The sequence below is a fragment of the Chenopodium quinoa genome, unplaced genomic scaffold, assembly GCF_001683475.1.
Source record: "Chenopodium quinoa cultivar QQ74 unplaced genomic scaffold, ASM168347v1, whole genome shotgun sequence".
In the NCBI taxonomy this organism is placed as follows: domain Eukaryota; kingdom Viridiplantae; phylum Streptophyta; class Magnoliopsida; order Caryophyllales; family Amaranthaceae; genus Chenopodium; species Chenopodium quinoa.
The window spans coordinates 13,249,589-13,263,786 of record NW_018743292.1 but is presented as its reverse complement, the minus strand read 5'-3'; the positions used below and the strand labels follow the sequence as shown (position 1 = coordinate 13,263,786).

The window sequence follows — 14,198 nt, the reverse complement described above, 5'->3', positions numbered from 1 at the left end:
CTTTTTATAAGCTAGAGTTACTATTTTTATCTGGTTTTTTTTTTTTTTTTTTTTTTTTTTTTTTTTTAAAGCTAAAGTTCAATTTTTGGAAATCTTTTACAATTTAATAATATATCTTTACCCACTAATCTCCCCACTCTTTTTTACTTTATCATTTCTCACTCCTCCAATGGTCACCTTTCTCTCACACCACTTTACTTTTCAATAAAATAATAACCTTATTTACCCTACTAACATCTTATTTTATTGAACCTCCTAAAACTCCGCGCAATCCCATCTCTAGCTTTAAAAAAAAAAAAAAAAAAAACGGAGGCAGTATTTCATTGCTATGTACTCCGTATTCAATGATAAAACATAAATACTTTTTTGAAAAAAAAAAAAAAAAAAAAAAAAGCTCACATCCACCCACATTTACCATATAAATCTTATAACTCTTGAAAAGGATAAATTTGTGATCTTCAGTAGATTATAAAAAAAAAAAAAAAAAAAAAAAAAAAAACTATCCACAAACCATAATTATCTACTTTTTTTAAAAAAAAAAAAAAAAACTACCCATAAACTACCCACGTTTACTTTTTTATTTTTTTATTGAAAGGAACCATGTTTAACTTTGTTGAAAGATTACCGTACATTTTTTTATTTAAAAAAAAATATTAATACCCATATGATCACCATATCCACGTTTTTTTTTTTTTTGAAAGAAATCATCATATCCACGTTTATTCTTTACAAAAGAAAAAAAAAACTCTACATCTATTAAAAAGAAAAAAAATATTGTACATCCTATATTACGTGTGTGTCTCATAACTTGTCAAAAATAGTTGGGGAAATTTCAAATGGTATAAAACTACGCATGTAGTTGGTTTGGAGCATTTTGGACTTTGTCATTTGAAAAAAAGAAAGAAAAAACTAAACAAAAACTTTTGTTTTGGCATTTTCGTGACTGCATATTAATCTGCTCAAAATTCTCTGCAGAAATATACTTCGAATGTTGTCCTCTAAAATGCCTTGAAACTTATCGAGACTAGAAAATAGCACGACACTAAACAGAGTAACGCCTAATCGCCTATTAAATGATCTATTCTCAAAGAGCTAGGGAAACCTTAATTCTATGAACAATTGTATAGTGATTCTTGGATGAACATTTGTGGGAAACCCCTTATAAAAATCAGGTTTTGTGACACTTTGTAAAAATATGTTGTAATAAATCACCTTATAAATAAAGCATAAATGTTGTAAGAACATACCTATGCTAAATTCATGGATGCAACATTATTATTTATTTAGAGAGTTTAATTTCTATTGCAAAAATCGTACACCACCACCACCACCAAGACATTTGTCAATTGAAATTGCACCCGAGGGTTTACTTCAGGATAATTTATTAATTAAACTTGTGCCTGGAAGATTACTTCAGATCATTTATCAGTTGAAACTTCTGCTGGGGAATTACATCAGGTTCATTTATCAGTTGAAATTGCGCCTGGGGAATTACGTTAGGATTATCAACGGGATTCATCCATCAACAGTATGCGCCACCAGAAGGAGTGCAACATGAGCATCATCAAGAGGATTCTTCAGTAGAAACTGTGTTCGACAACTACACCTTGAAGGAATACAAATACAAAAAAATGATGAAGACAGTGATGATTCGTCCACTGACAACGCGCTCCTTCTCTGTCGCTTGCAACGTTTCTTGTTTTCACGTTTGTCAATGCATAATTTTAATCGTTTATATCCTCATTTGTAAAAAATTATAAAAATCAATAACATAATACTAAAACAGACACCAGCAATGACACATGACACTTCCTGGTGGCGTTTTTTCTCTCCAAAACCCCTCCCCTTTTGGCAAAAAATATTTTAATATTTGTATAATACAACTGTAATATTGTTCCAAATCTTATACATTATCCTTACATAAAATGTATTTCTTTTTATTTCGTGTTCTTAATTTTTCCATACATTTACCTAAAATGTAACACCCCAATAATTCTCTCTTTAAAACCTGTATTAACCTGTAATAACTTGTAGTAACCTGTAAATACTTTTAATAACCTGTGAGAGAATTACTGGCGTGCTATTGCCACGTGTTCAAACGTTAAGGCTAGTTTAAGATATCAACAGCGAAAAACTAATTTAGTTTTAAAAGAAAATATAAGTTTCAAAACTAATAATCAAAACCAAATTTAGACTTACAAGTTGGAACCATAACGACCCTTATTAAAAACCCAGTAAAATAGGAAGCTGGTAGAGTTAAAGTCAAAATAACATCAATTTATGAAATGAAATAAGCTAAGTGATTAACCAACGCTCCACTCAAATCCCATCACCCTGATGCAAGTTCAGTTTATGCAAAAACCTGTGATTAGTCTGCTCCCCAATATTACAAGTGTAAGAATTGGATCATTACAGGGTCATTGAAGGGCGAAGACCATGACCGAGAGAAAACACACAAAAGCACGCAATCAGCAACGCTGTGTACATATAATCTACGAAATATAGTAAAGAGCCTTAGCATGATACTAACAAGCATTCTATACACACACAATATAATCATTGACTCGGACACATGACTCAATTGTCGATCATTACTAAGTTTTCACTAAATAGCATTGTTCATTTCATTAATTTGATTGGATAAAGCAATTGACCGGGTTGTCCCCCTATGCCCCATTTCGAAACATTAATAAAAGAAAACCCTATGCCTCCTTTCGGATGACATTAACAAACATCCAATGGCAGACGGGCGCAACTCCGTGGCCATAGCTAGTATGAGATCTCATCTAACTCATTATGATTTTAAAAGTATTTGAAAACAAGAGACTCGTAGGTCAGACGACCTCTGAAAAGTACACGGCTAATACCCCGTGAACCCCAACCCCTGTTTGTCATTACTCTAGATGTGCACAAATCCAGAGTTTTATTGCTCATCCTTCTTACACTTTACGTGATTTACCAGTTTAAACTTGGTGATGACTCAAATGTAAAACAACACAACCAATCATACATCAATTATTCAAACCATTCAAGTTTCCAATTCAACTCTTAATTTATTAGTGACAAACAACAATTATTATTGAATCCTTTAACTACCTCGGTGTATAAACACCTTAAGTGCATAAGGCACCTTAATCCTCAACCTCGTCTTATAAGACTGTAATTCTTCCTTTACTCATTCTATTTCAATACAAATGAATAAGTAATTAAAATGATTCATTCCAAGTATCCTTGCATCTTTGCCTCTAAGCTCACTTTGCAATTTATTGCATAAATAATGTTCATAAGGAAAAATCAATGCAAATTTCTCATGCACAAATTATACCAATCATCACATTTATCAATAATCAACTCATTACCAAACAATTTCAACCAATCCACAAGTTCCCTAGCATGATTCTAGGTTTTTTCCAAATCCCTAAGCATGCTCCTAAAATCAAGGTTCTTCGTATTCTTATACGTACCTTGAGTACACAAATTGATTGGCCACTTTAAGGCTAGAAGTCACCTTCTACGAAGTCCTCTCCTAAACAAAACAACAATAACTCAATTAATACCCAAGCAATATAATTTACAGCAATACTAACTTACTTTAAAACCCCTTAAACCATTGAAATAATGCTTTTAAATTACTCACAATAGTCAAAGTTAATAATTCAATAGTCCAACTATAAGTCTATATGTTAAAATCATGAAAATATAGCTTATAACATAAAATTCCAACAACTTTAAATTAAGGATTATAATCTGGAAATTTAGTTTAAGAATATAAAACAACCTCATAAACATTTTTACTTAAAAAAATCATTATATAGTAGGTTAGTATGTTAAGAACTTAAAAATCCATCATAAAACCGTGCTTTAAAACCTTTAAAGCCAAAGTTTAAAATCTGAAAATTAAGTTTAATAGTAGAATGTAGAAATACAACAATCTAAACTTGACATATATAATTAGAATTCAATTGGTTTCATAAAAACTCAATTGAACCTTCAAATTCCACAACTTGAACCTTAAAATAAATATAATTCAAATCTGAAAATTAATTTTATTAGTAGTTGGAAATCAACAATCCATACTTGTATTATTGTTATAGTAGGCTTACAAACACTTAGGAACATCAGGAGTTTTATTTTTGATACTAAGACAAATGAAAATTCAGGTTATGTATAAAATTTAAGGACATCACTATACTTTAAACATGCTATTTTAACAACCCATTACATAATTTATTTATGATAGCCAAGTAGTGTAAATAGAACTAAAAAAAATATACTATGAATAGTTTAAACCCAAAATCAGCTTTCTAGAAATCTGAAAATTACTTACAACCATCAAAAATTAAAGATAGAATTATATTTAAACACAAAGTAAGTAGTTAAATCAATTATTCATGTCTTAAGCCCAAAACTTACGAAAAATCACGATTTCAAACCCTAAAATATACATAATTCAAATCTGAAATTTCATTTATAATCAAGATAATTGAATTTAAACATAATTTACACATACTACAATTGAGTAACTTAATCATCACGTTTTAAACCCAAAAATCATGAAAAAATCAACGTTTAAACCCCCAATTCCCTCATAAACCAAATCTGAAATTTTATTTCATAAATCAAATAAAGTATAATTCATAAATTTGCAATCTTTCATGACTCATAAACATAATCAAACCATAATAATTATTAAACATTGAAAAATTCATATAAAGATTGAAACTTTAAAGAAATTAAACAAGAAAGAGGGAAAGATGAAAGAGAAGGGGAAGGGGAAGGAAACCGGCTGGGCGACGGTGGCTGCAGGTTTCGGCTGAGGGCAGGCGGCCGTGGCAGTAGCGAACGGTCGCCGGTGGTGGTGGTGGTCGGCAGCAGTGGCGGTGTAGGGCAGCAACGATTTTTTTTTTTTGTTTTTGTGTATGAGTCATGAATGAAGGGGAAGCAGTAGAGGAGGAGTAATAAGGAGAAGGCAATAGGAGGGTTTTGAAAGAATTTTACTTAATTAAAAATGAGGGTATGGGCTCTTTTTTTTTTTTTTTTTGTAGAATTAGAATGATAGTCATGGGCCCAAGGTGAGTAATTAAGCTATTGGAATATAAGTTATCGTTTTTTTTTTTTTTTTTGTCAAATCTTTCCAGAATATCTATAAAATTATTAAAAATATTCGTATACATAAAAATATATAATTATTATTTACTAAGAAAAATATGGGGGATTACATAAAATATTATTCCAACTCTTTTCAAATTATAGAAAAAGTGAGCCACTGGTTCAGATACCAGATACAATCATTACCGCCTGGATATTTTTTAGACGAAGTATTATTGAATTTTGCCTAAAAAGTAATAATAAAATTGATTCATATAATTGATATTAAAGAAATTACTTTAAAACATCACTTTAATTTTTTTTTTTTTCAAATACCTCTAATATTTTGTTTCTTAGACAAATGGAGTATTAGATATGAGTATAAAATAAATGTTGTGTTTGACAGCTATATAATATGTCTAATTCTAGGAAAATGTGAAATATCAATCAATTTTTTGTTATTACATAATTAAATAAATTAATATCTTAGTAAATACAAAAAAAAATTATTACCTTTTGCTGAAATATTTGATTGAGATAATAAATTTATTACATTCGACATTATAAATAAGTTGCATAGCAAAAGATACGTCGGGCATTGGATAAGTGATGTCTTCTTGTGTAACCTTTTTTCGATAAAAAGCTATCATCTACAAATAGGGGTGAAAGTTCGGTATTCGGTTTGGATTTTGACCCAAACCGAAATAATTTGTTTTTGAATTTCCAAACCGAATCCAAATCGAACTAGATCTGAAACCGAACCAATCCAAACCGAAATTTAAAAACCTAATTCAGTTCCAAACTGAAAATCGAATTACAACGGATTTTTTTTTCCAGATTGTTGAAAAATTATAAATTTTTAAAAAAACAACCAAATTTATAATGAATAGATCTACAAAAAAATAATAAAAAAGAAGTAATACACCAACACAGCAATAATAATTAATAAATTATATTGATTACAACACTAAAATTTACAACTACAAAGTATATAAAAGATAATCAAGAAAAAAAAAATACAAGGATAACCCAGAAAATTTGGGTATGAATTCTGAAAACTTTCTTTTCTCAAATTTGGGTATGAATGAATTCCGAAATAATGAACCCTAGAAAAGTCATTCACAACAGCAGCAACAATAACTTCATATAAATCAGATCGAAATATGAGACTATGAGAGAGGATAGATTGATGATATGAGAAGAGATTAATCAATGATGATTATGATGGTAATTCCATTATTTTTCACTCAAAAATTAAAGTTAAGAGGAAAAGATGAGGAGAGATGAAGGAGAGAGAAAGGAGGAAAGAGGCGCGAAGAAGAAAGAGTGAAAAAAATGAACATTACGGTTTTTTTATACTTACATATGAAAAGGTATGGGCTTATTACTAATGGGCCAATACTTCAGTTTGGGATTTCGGTTTTTGCAAACCCAAAACCGAAACCGAACCGAAATCCAAATTTTTTTTATTTTTTCAAACTAAACCGAATCGAATAGAAAAAAATCCAATCTATATTGATAATTCAGTTTGGTTTGGTTCGGTTTTCGGTTTTTATCCATATCATTTTCACCCCTATCTACAAATAAACTTTTAAGGCAATAAACAAACAATAATTATTGGATAGATAGCTTCAAACGCAATCTAATATATGTAAATAAAATAGGCATTTTTGGAGAGCAATCGGCGCGCCACATAAGCAAAGGTATATTTTCGACCAATTAAAAATTAGATTTCTATTTTATTTTGGAATTAAAAAATTCGTATGCCACCTAAACAAAAGTGACGAATGAGATTTAAGTATTTTGCCACGTAAGTAAAAACAACGAATATTGATTTATGTGGATTTAATTTGTTTAAAAAACTAAAAATTATCTTTTAAAAAATCATCTTTAGATATAGGATTATAATTAAATAAAACTTGTGATATTAACCATTATAAAATTTGTGATAATCAGTAAGTTGTGATTATCGATCTCTATCATAATTACCCCATGATTATGCATAAAATTTATACTTTTATTTACATAGAGATTCGATATGCAGTTCTTCACTCTTATTAGCTATTATTATATTATGTGTTTAACGATGGAGTAATACGCAGATAAGATGGATCCATATGTGATCCTGAGTTACGGAGGCCGGAAGCAAAATAAAAAAAATACATCTGGTAACCTAGATCTTCATACAATGTCATCAAAGGTCAAGAATTTCGTGGACAAATCAAACTCAACCTCTTCTTCACCCACAAGGTAATAAACAATCTATTGTAATTCTTCTCTAACCAGAGATGTCGAATGAGTTTTTTTATTGGTGTAATAATATTGTTAATCCTCTGTTCATCCATAACCAGGCTCATGATCACAGGGTGGCAGCACAAGAAGCTAGAAAGCTATGGTGGATTGGGAGAGTCTCATTAGGTTGAGAAAAATTGTCTGCATTCAATCACTCTTCTTAGATATTTGCATTTTTTTAAGAATGTAATTCTATACTTCTATTCCTTAATTATAATTAAATTAAAATTTGTGATATTGACCATTATAAATTGATGTATCATATGACACCAACAAAATTTTGTATCAATACAAAACCAAACCAAGCAAATTTTGTGTCATTAATTTTGTGTCAGTTTTATTATTATTAAGACATATGATAATGAAATTTCATTATAAAGATTTATTTTTATTCAATTAGATTAATTTTAGTAATGCAATACTCTTGTAGTATATATATATTTCATTAAACTATTTAAAAATTTATAAAGTCATATATTTTATTATTACTCCCACCGTCTTTATTTTAACCCTATAGTTTTGGTTTTACTTTATTAATTTTAATTGTATAAAGTTGATACGGAGTAAAAGAATAATGGTGGTCTAAGTTATTCTTTTTGAAAAATATTAGTGATTCTATAACTATATATGTATAGTGGAACAACGTGTTTTCGTTTTACAAATGAATCATAGGTTTAAAAAAAATAAGAACATGATTATGATTTTATTATATATCTATCATGCTTATAATTTTCATATAACTACTATTAGTAAATTAAGGTCGCATTATAAGTTGTATAAAAATAAAACAAATTATCCGTTTTCTAACAAGCAAAATAATAAAAAAATTATAGGGTTAAATTAAGAAAACAATCTTTTTCATGAGATTTATTTATAAAAAAAACCGTGCGGATTAAATTCGATCTAATTTAATTAGAGAATTAAATTCGAGCAAAAATGATTGGAAAATCAAAGTACAAGTTTCTCGCCTATTTGACATACTAAATATCTGTAAACAACATAGCTTAAAAGTTTGGATATGGCCCTAATGGAAGAGGAGGTATTTTTTTTTTAATTGTTTAATTTACATTTATTATAATTTCTATAAACCTCTTTAGTTTTTTATTAATTAATTTTATTAAAAAAAATTTTTGTAATTTAAGTGGCTTAATCAAGTTATTAAAATAACTTAATTTCTTATTTTTAATTATAGGGTGACGTTCATGCCTCAATTAACACCAGCTTTGTTCAAAACTTTCATCCAAAATTGATTGAAGAAAAAGTTTACTTCTTTAGATACTTTTCAATTGTTCCAATCCAATGCCTTGATTTTTGTCATTATATTGATTTAATAAAAGTTCCATGCATGAATAAACATAGGGATGAACCGCATTTTCATTGCAATTAGTGGTCTTGATCTCATTGATGCAATTCATATCATACTACTTTTGATTAAAGATGTAATGGATGTATATTCTCCACGACATTGTAGACAAAATATAACAATGCGGAAACTAGCTAATTGTTGACTAGCTTAGTTTAGTTACTAAGAAATTTTATATTGAGCATTGTCGAGCATATGTGGTTGAAATTTGTAAAGTACTTGATTTGATGCAACTATTCAAGTTAATTTTTTGGCTTTTATACATATATTTAATGCAACTATTTCAAATTAATTTTAAAAATTGTAAGAAGAAGTTAAGGCAAATGGCACACGATTTGATGTTGTATACTTATTATATGGATGACTTTCGTTATTATTGGAGATGATGAAAAAATTCCAATGCATAGATTTGATTTTTACAATTACAATTTTTTAATCTATTTCGCAACAATTTTTCATTTATTAGTAAATATATTGATTTACTTTACATAAATGTGAAGATTTAATTTATATCAATTTTATTTTTGCTAACATAAACAATGTATATTGATTTAGGATTTAAATTATTTAAAAAATTAAAAATTTATCTTTTCACATTAAAGATTTAGGTAACGGATGAAATATCATACTTACAATTTATTTATATTTAATAAATTCAATTGTAATGAATAAAGTTGTATTATTACCGGTAGGTTTAAGTCCTTCTCTAACTAGAAGAGCAGCAAATCGTTTGCTCACTGAAGAAATTACAGTAAAAAAAAAATATTAAAATTAAACTTTTTTAATTTTGTTTGAAATTATTAAATACAATATATCAAATAATTAAAAACCTTAGATGAAAAAAACCATGATAAATTTATTAATTCAGTACTACGAGTATAAGAAATCCAAGAAAAAATATACTAAAAAAATATTTAAATGATAAACGCTTATAATAAAGTTTGATACCTATCATTATAAGATAAATTTTGATAGTATTTATGATAAGAAATACAAATTGTTCGTTAGTTATAATTAACTTAAAATTTATAATACCTACCATAATAAATTGACACATCATACAACACACACAAAATTTCGTATCAATAAAAAACCCCATCAAGAGAATTTTCTGTTAATTTTTGGTCATAATGGCCGGGTAATTTTTAGCTTAATTTTTAAAATCCTATGTTTAAATTAGTATTTCTAATTATTACTTACATTGTATTAATATGGGATACTCAACGATTATATGTTTATGTTTTATTTACTAAATTTTTTTTACATGCAGATTTAACACATCATACGACACAAATAAATTTCGTATCAATAAAAAAACCCCATCAAGAGAATTTTGTGTTAGTAATTTAGTGTTAGTTTTAGGTCATCAATGTCTGAGTAATTTTTAAAATCTTATGTTTAAATTTATATTTGTAATTATTAGTTACATTGTATTTATTTAGGATACTTAACGATTATTTGTTTATGTAATGGCATACGATTAGATGTTGTATATATAATTTATGGATGGCTTTGGTTATTTTTGGAGATGATGAAAAAATTCCAATGCATAGATTCGATTTTATATCGCAACAAATTTTCATTTATTGGTAAATATATTGATTTATTTTATATAAATGTAAAGATTTGATTTATTTCAATTTCAGTTTGGCTAACATTTCACAGTTCAATTTATCCATTGATGTAGTAGGTTGGTCGTGGATGAAGTTGGTGATTATATCGAAATAAAAGATATGGTAAAACAATGAATAATGATTTAGGATTTAAATTATTAAAAATTTATCATTTCACATTAAAGATTTTATATAACGGAAAAAAATATCATATTTACAATTTATTTATATTTAATAAATTCATTATAAATTATAGTAAAAAAAAATATATTAAACTTTTGCAATTTTGTCTGAAATTATTAAATACAATAAATCAAATAATTAAAAATCTTAGATGAAAAAACCGTGCGTCGCACGGGCTTCCATCTAGTTTTATATAATAACAAAGAGCGTCGATATCATGTAGAGTATCAATTAATAAACAGAAAATGTACTATTAATAATATAGGTTAGTGTTGCCTAATTGTGGATTTTATTGCCTTTAATGGTCCAAGTAGTATTTATTTCCATTGAAATTATTTTATTGGATATAAAGGTGATATATTTTTGTAATTTATATATTTACATGTATGTTGTGCTAATAGTTTTACTGTAGATTTTATTCTGTTGTTTGATTAATATTTTCAAGTTTATTAAAGGGCATTTATAAATAAATCTTTAGTCATGTAGTCACTAGATCGTATAGTGTTTTTGGGAATAATATGCATCATTAATGTAATATAATGTATACTACTTTTAAATATTTTCAACACAACTAATCAACCATACATTTTTTTTTCTCAATTGTAATTTTAATAATTTTTTTTCTTATTATTATTATTATTATTATTATTATTATTATTGTTATTATTATTATTATTATTATTATTATTCTATATGCATTGCATTTTTTTATTCCATACGAGTTGCCTCATTTTTATATTATATCACAATTAATTATGGCAAAAAGATTATTACTACTGTGCATCGCATGGGCACTAATCTAGTTAGATTTTAATAAAATAGACATTGAAACGAATCTAACAAGATGCTAGATGACTATATTATTTTTCATTAATTATAAATCACAAAATACAATTTAACTTGAAATATGTGAATATTGAATGTTAAATATTATTGAAAGATTACGAGTAATAAAAAACTGAGAAAATATCAAATTTTAATAATCTTTTTAAACAATGCATAATTTAATATAAATCAAATGTGTGCATAAAAAACTTTGCAAAAAAGCAAATAGAACAAGCAAAATAGAAACATGAATAGTTTAATATAGGTTTAGTACCTATTCATTATATCAAATAGATTGAGTTATGTTCAGTTGTTTACCAGTCTAATATAGGGATGGTAGTGGGTCGGGTTAAATGGGAGACCCGTCCCATCCCTGTCTCAGTAGGGTGGGGATGGAGGGAGGTTTGGCGGGTGATGGGGCGGGTATGGATTTTTAGAGTAGACGCGCCCTAAAACCGCTCCGTCCCATACCCGCCTCATATTTCCTTTAGAATAGTTTAGAATTTATCAAACTTAAAAACCCCTAATCCCCAAATCCCAATCCGCCTAAACAGTAAGAGTCCAAGTGGGTGGTGGCATACTTAGTAGTGATAATAATGTGATATAATTGTCATTAATGTGATAAAATACAGCATCATGGCAGTGGGTTTAGGACGGTTTTGGGGCGGGTATGGGGTGGGTATTGATTAGGGGATTTTTCTCCACCAATCACCATCTGACAAGTGGACCAATCAGGTTCCGCCATGTGTCCGTCACATGGGCCAATAGGAGCCTGCCACGTGTCAAGCAATGATCCGTCCACTATGGACCAATTACGACACGACACGTGTCCTTCCCATGACACCTGGGATAACCGGTCACCAAGGCCCAACTTTCGAGGGAAGCCCAATCAGCCCAAGGTTAACCTAAACCTAGATTGGCACGTTTCCCGAGGTTATAAATACCTCCCTTAATCCTCATTAAGGGAAAAAAACGCAGATTACACACATTAAACTCTCTCACCTAGAGAGACCCAATCACTTTAATTTCCGCATTAATTACTCCTTAATCAAGTACTAACTTGACCGTCGGAGGTGGATCTCCAATCATCCGGAGCATCCGTTTGTTATGCAGGTACAGGCGTCCGGTTCCAGTCTTGGAATTGTAACTCTCCCGCGGGACATCAGAAAACCCCGAAACATCTTGGCGCCGTCTGTGGGGAGAGTACTTCTGAGATGGCATCCACGTTTGTACCGACTCCTGAAGAGAGACGTCCCCGGGACGACCCTCTAGTTCAGTCGGACCACGATACTGAGAATGAATTTGAAGTTGAAGCTCACACAGCTTCAGACGGGACCCTAAGGGCCCGACGTACCCGTCATACCGAAAGGAGGGAACGGGAACATCTTCATACAGGAAGCGAGCCAGCAGGCGCACCGCCTGTTCGGCAACAGCCGACTGATGGGTCTGCTCCCATCACAAGGAACGAACTCATGACCTTCATGAGGGACTTCAAGGGAGAAATTCAAGAATTGATCAACAAGAAGCCGCCTGCTCTGGACAAGGAGCAGTCGGCTAAGAAACCCTCCACTTCACAGAAGAGGAAGCCAGTTCAAGGGCAAGAGGCGACCCCTCATCCTAAATCTAGGAAACGGGAGCCACCTGCCCTTGATTTCACAAAATACCGTTTTCCTACTCCAGGAAATAGGAAACCTGTTCGTCATATTCAGGCGGACGGGTCGAGGAAAACATACACAGACGCTCGGCTACTGCTAGAGCAGAAGAAGAGTGACCGATTGTCAGAGTCGGCCTCTACTTCAAACTTCCAAGACAGTCTGCGAAATACCTCGATGAGGCATACTCAGTTGTATCATGAGAGTTAGTCAGGCGGCACCTCCCGTCAGTCCGGCTATCATAGCGACCAGGCGGTACCAAACTTACCGTTTGTACCGCAACAACAGTATTTTTTACAGCCACCTCCGTTTGGTGGACATGCAGCAAAAAACGTCCAACCTATGGACTGGCAGCTACGGTTGCTTAGACTTGGCGAACAGCCGTCGGCCTTCTCCAAGGAAATTACTGAAGCCGCTCAGCCGGCCAAAGTGAAAAATGTATTAGTAGGCGCCTATGACGGCACTACTAACCCAGAAGACCATCTGATGGCATTCACCAACCTGATGTACCTTCAAGGGTTGGATGATCCCACTTGGTGCAAGTGTTTCCCAGCGACTCTCAAAGGAATCGCACAACAATGGTTCGGCAACCTGCCGACTGGTTGTGTAAATAACTTCAAGACGCTTGCTTACTTATTCACCTCCAACTTCGCCATGAACATCCCTGCGAAGAAGACGACCCTTGATTTAGGAACAGTTCAGCAGGGCGAGAAGGAGGGGCTTCGTTCTTACATCAGGCGGTTTAACCTGATGAGAATACAGATTCAAGGGTTACCGGATGAAGTAGCCTATACTGACCTTTTCAGAGGTCTCAAAGACGGGTCGACCTTCAAATTTGATTTGGTCCGAAAGAGGGTGGCGACTCTTCAAGAGGCCTTGATTGAAGCGGAAGCTTATATACAGGCGACTGATCTTTGTAGTACGGTAAAACAGTCAGACGGGAGAAGGTCCGACAAAAGAGAAGGACGACAGAAACAGTCGTCAAACAAAGACGAGAAGAGAAAAGAGGTCTGGGCGGCTGATTCCTCTAAACAGCCGGCTTAGAAAAAGAAAAAAGAATTCAAACCATACTCCCCAAAGTATGCGTTTAACAAGGATAGCCAATTTATCCTAAAGGAAATCAAGGGACGGATCTCAATTGAGAAGCCGGTCCCCATGAAGGGTTCTGCAAACAACCGGAAC

The 14,198-nt window shown here is 31.1% G+C and overlaps 1 long non-coding RNA gene across 1 annotated transcript; it reads right to left on the bottom strand.

The window, feature by feature from the left end:
- Window positions 1-1,110: 1,110 nt before the first annotated feature.
- Window positions 1,111-5,453, bottom strand: LOC110737131. Its single transcript, XR_002514341.1, has 3 exons — window positions 4,784-5,453; window positions 3,465-3,526; window positions 1,111-2,373 (listed from the first exon to the last, which is right to left on the bottom strand). It is a non-coding gene; the product is annotated as an uncharacterized LOC110737131 (long non-coding RNA).
- Window positions 5,454-14,198: the final 8,745 nt, after the last annotated feature.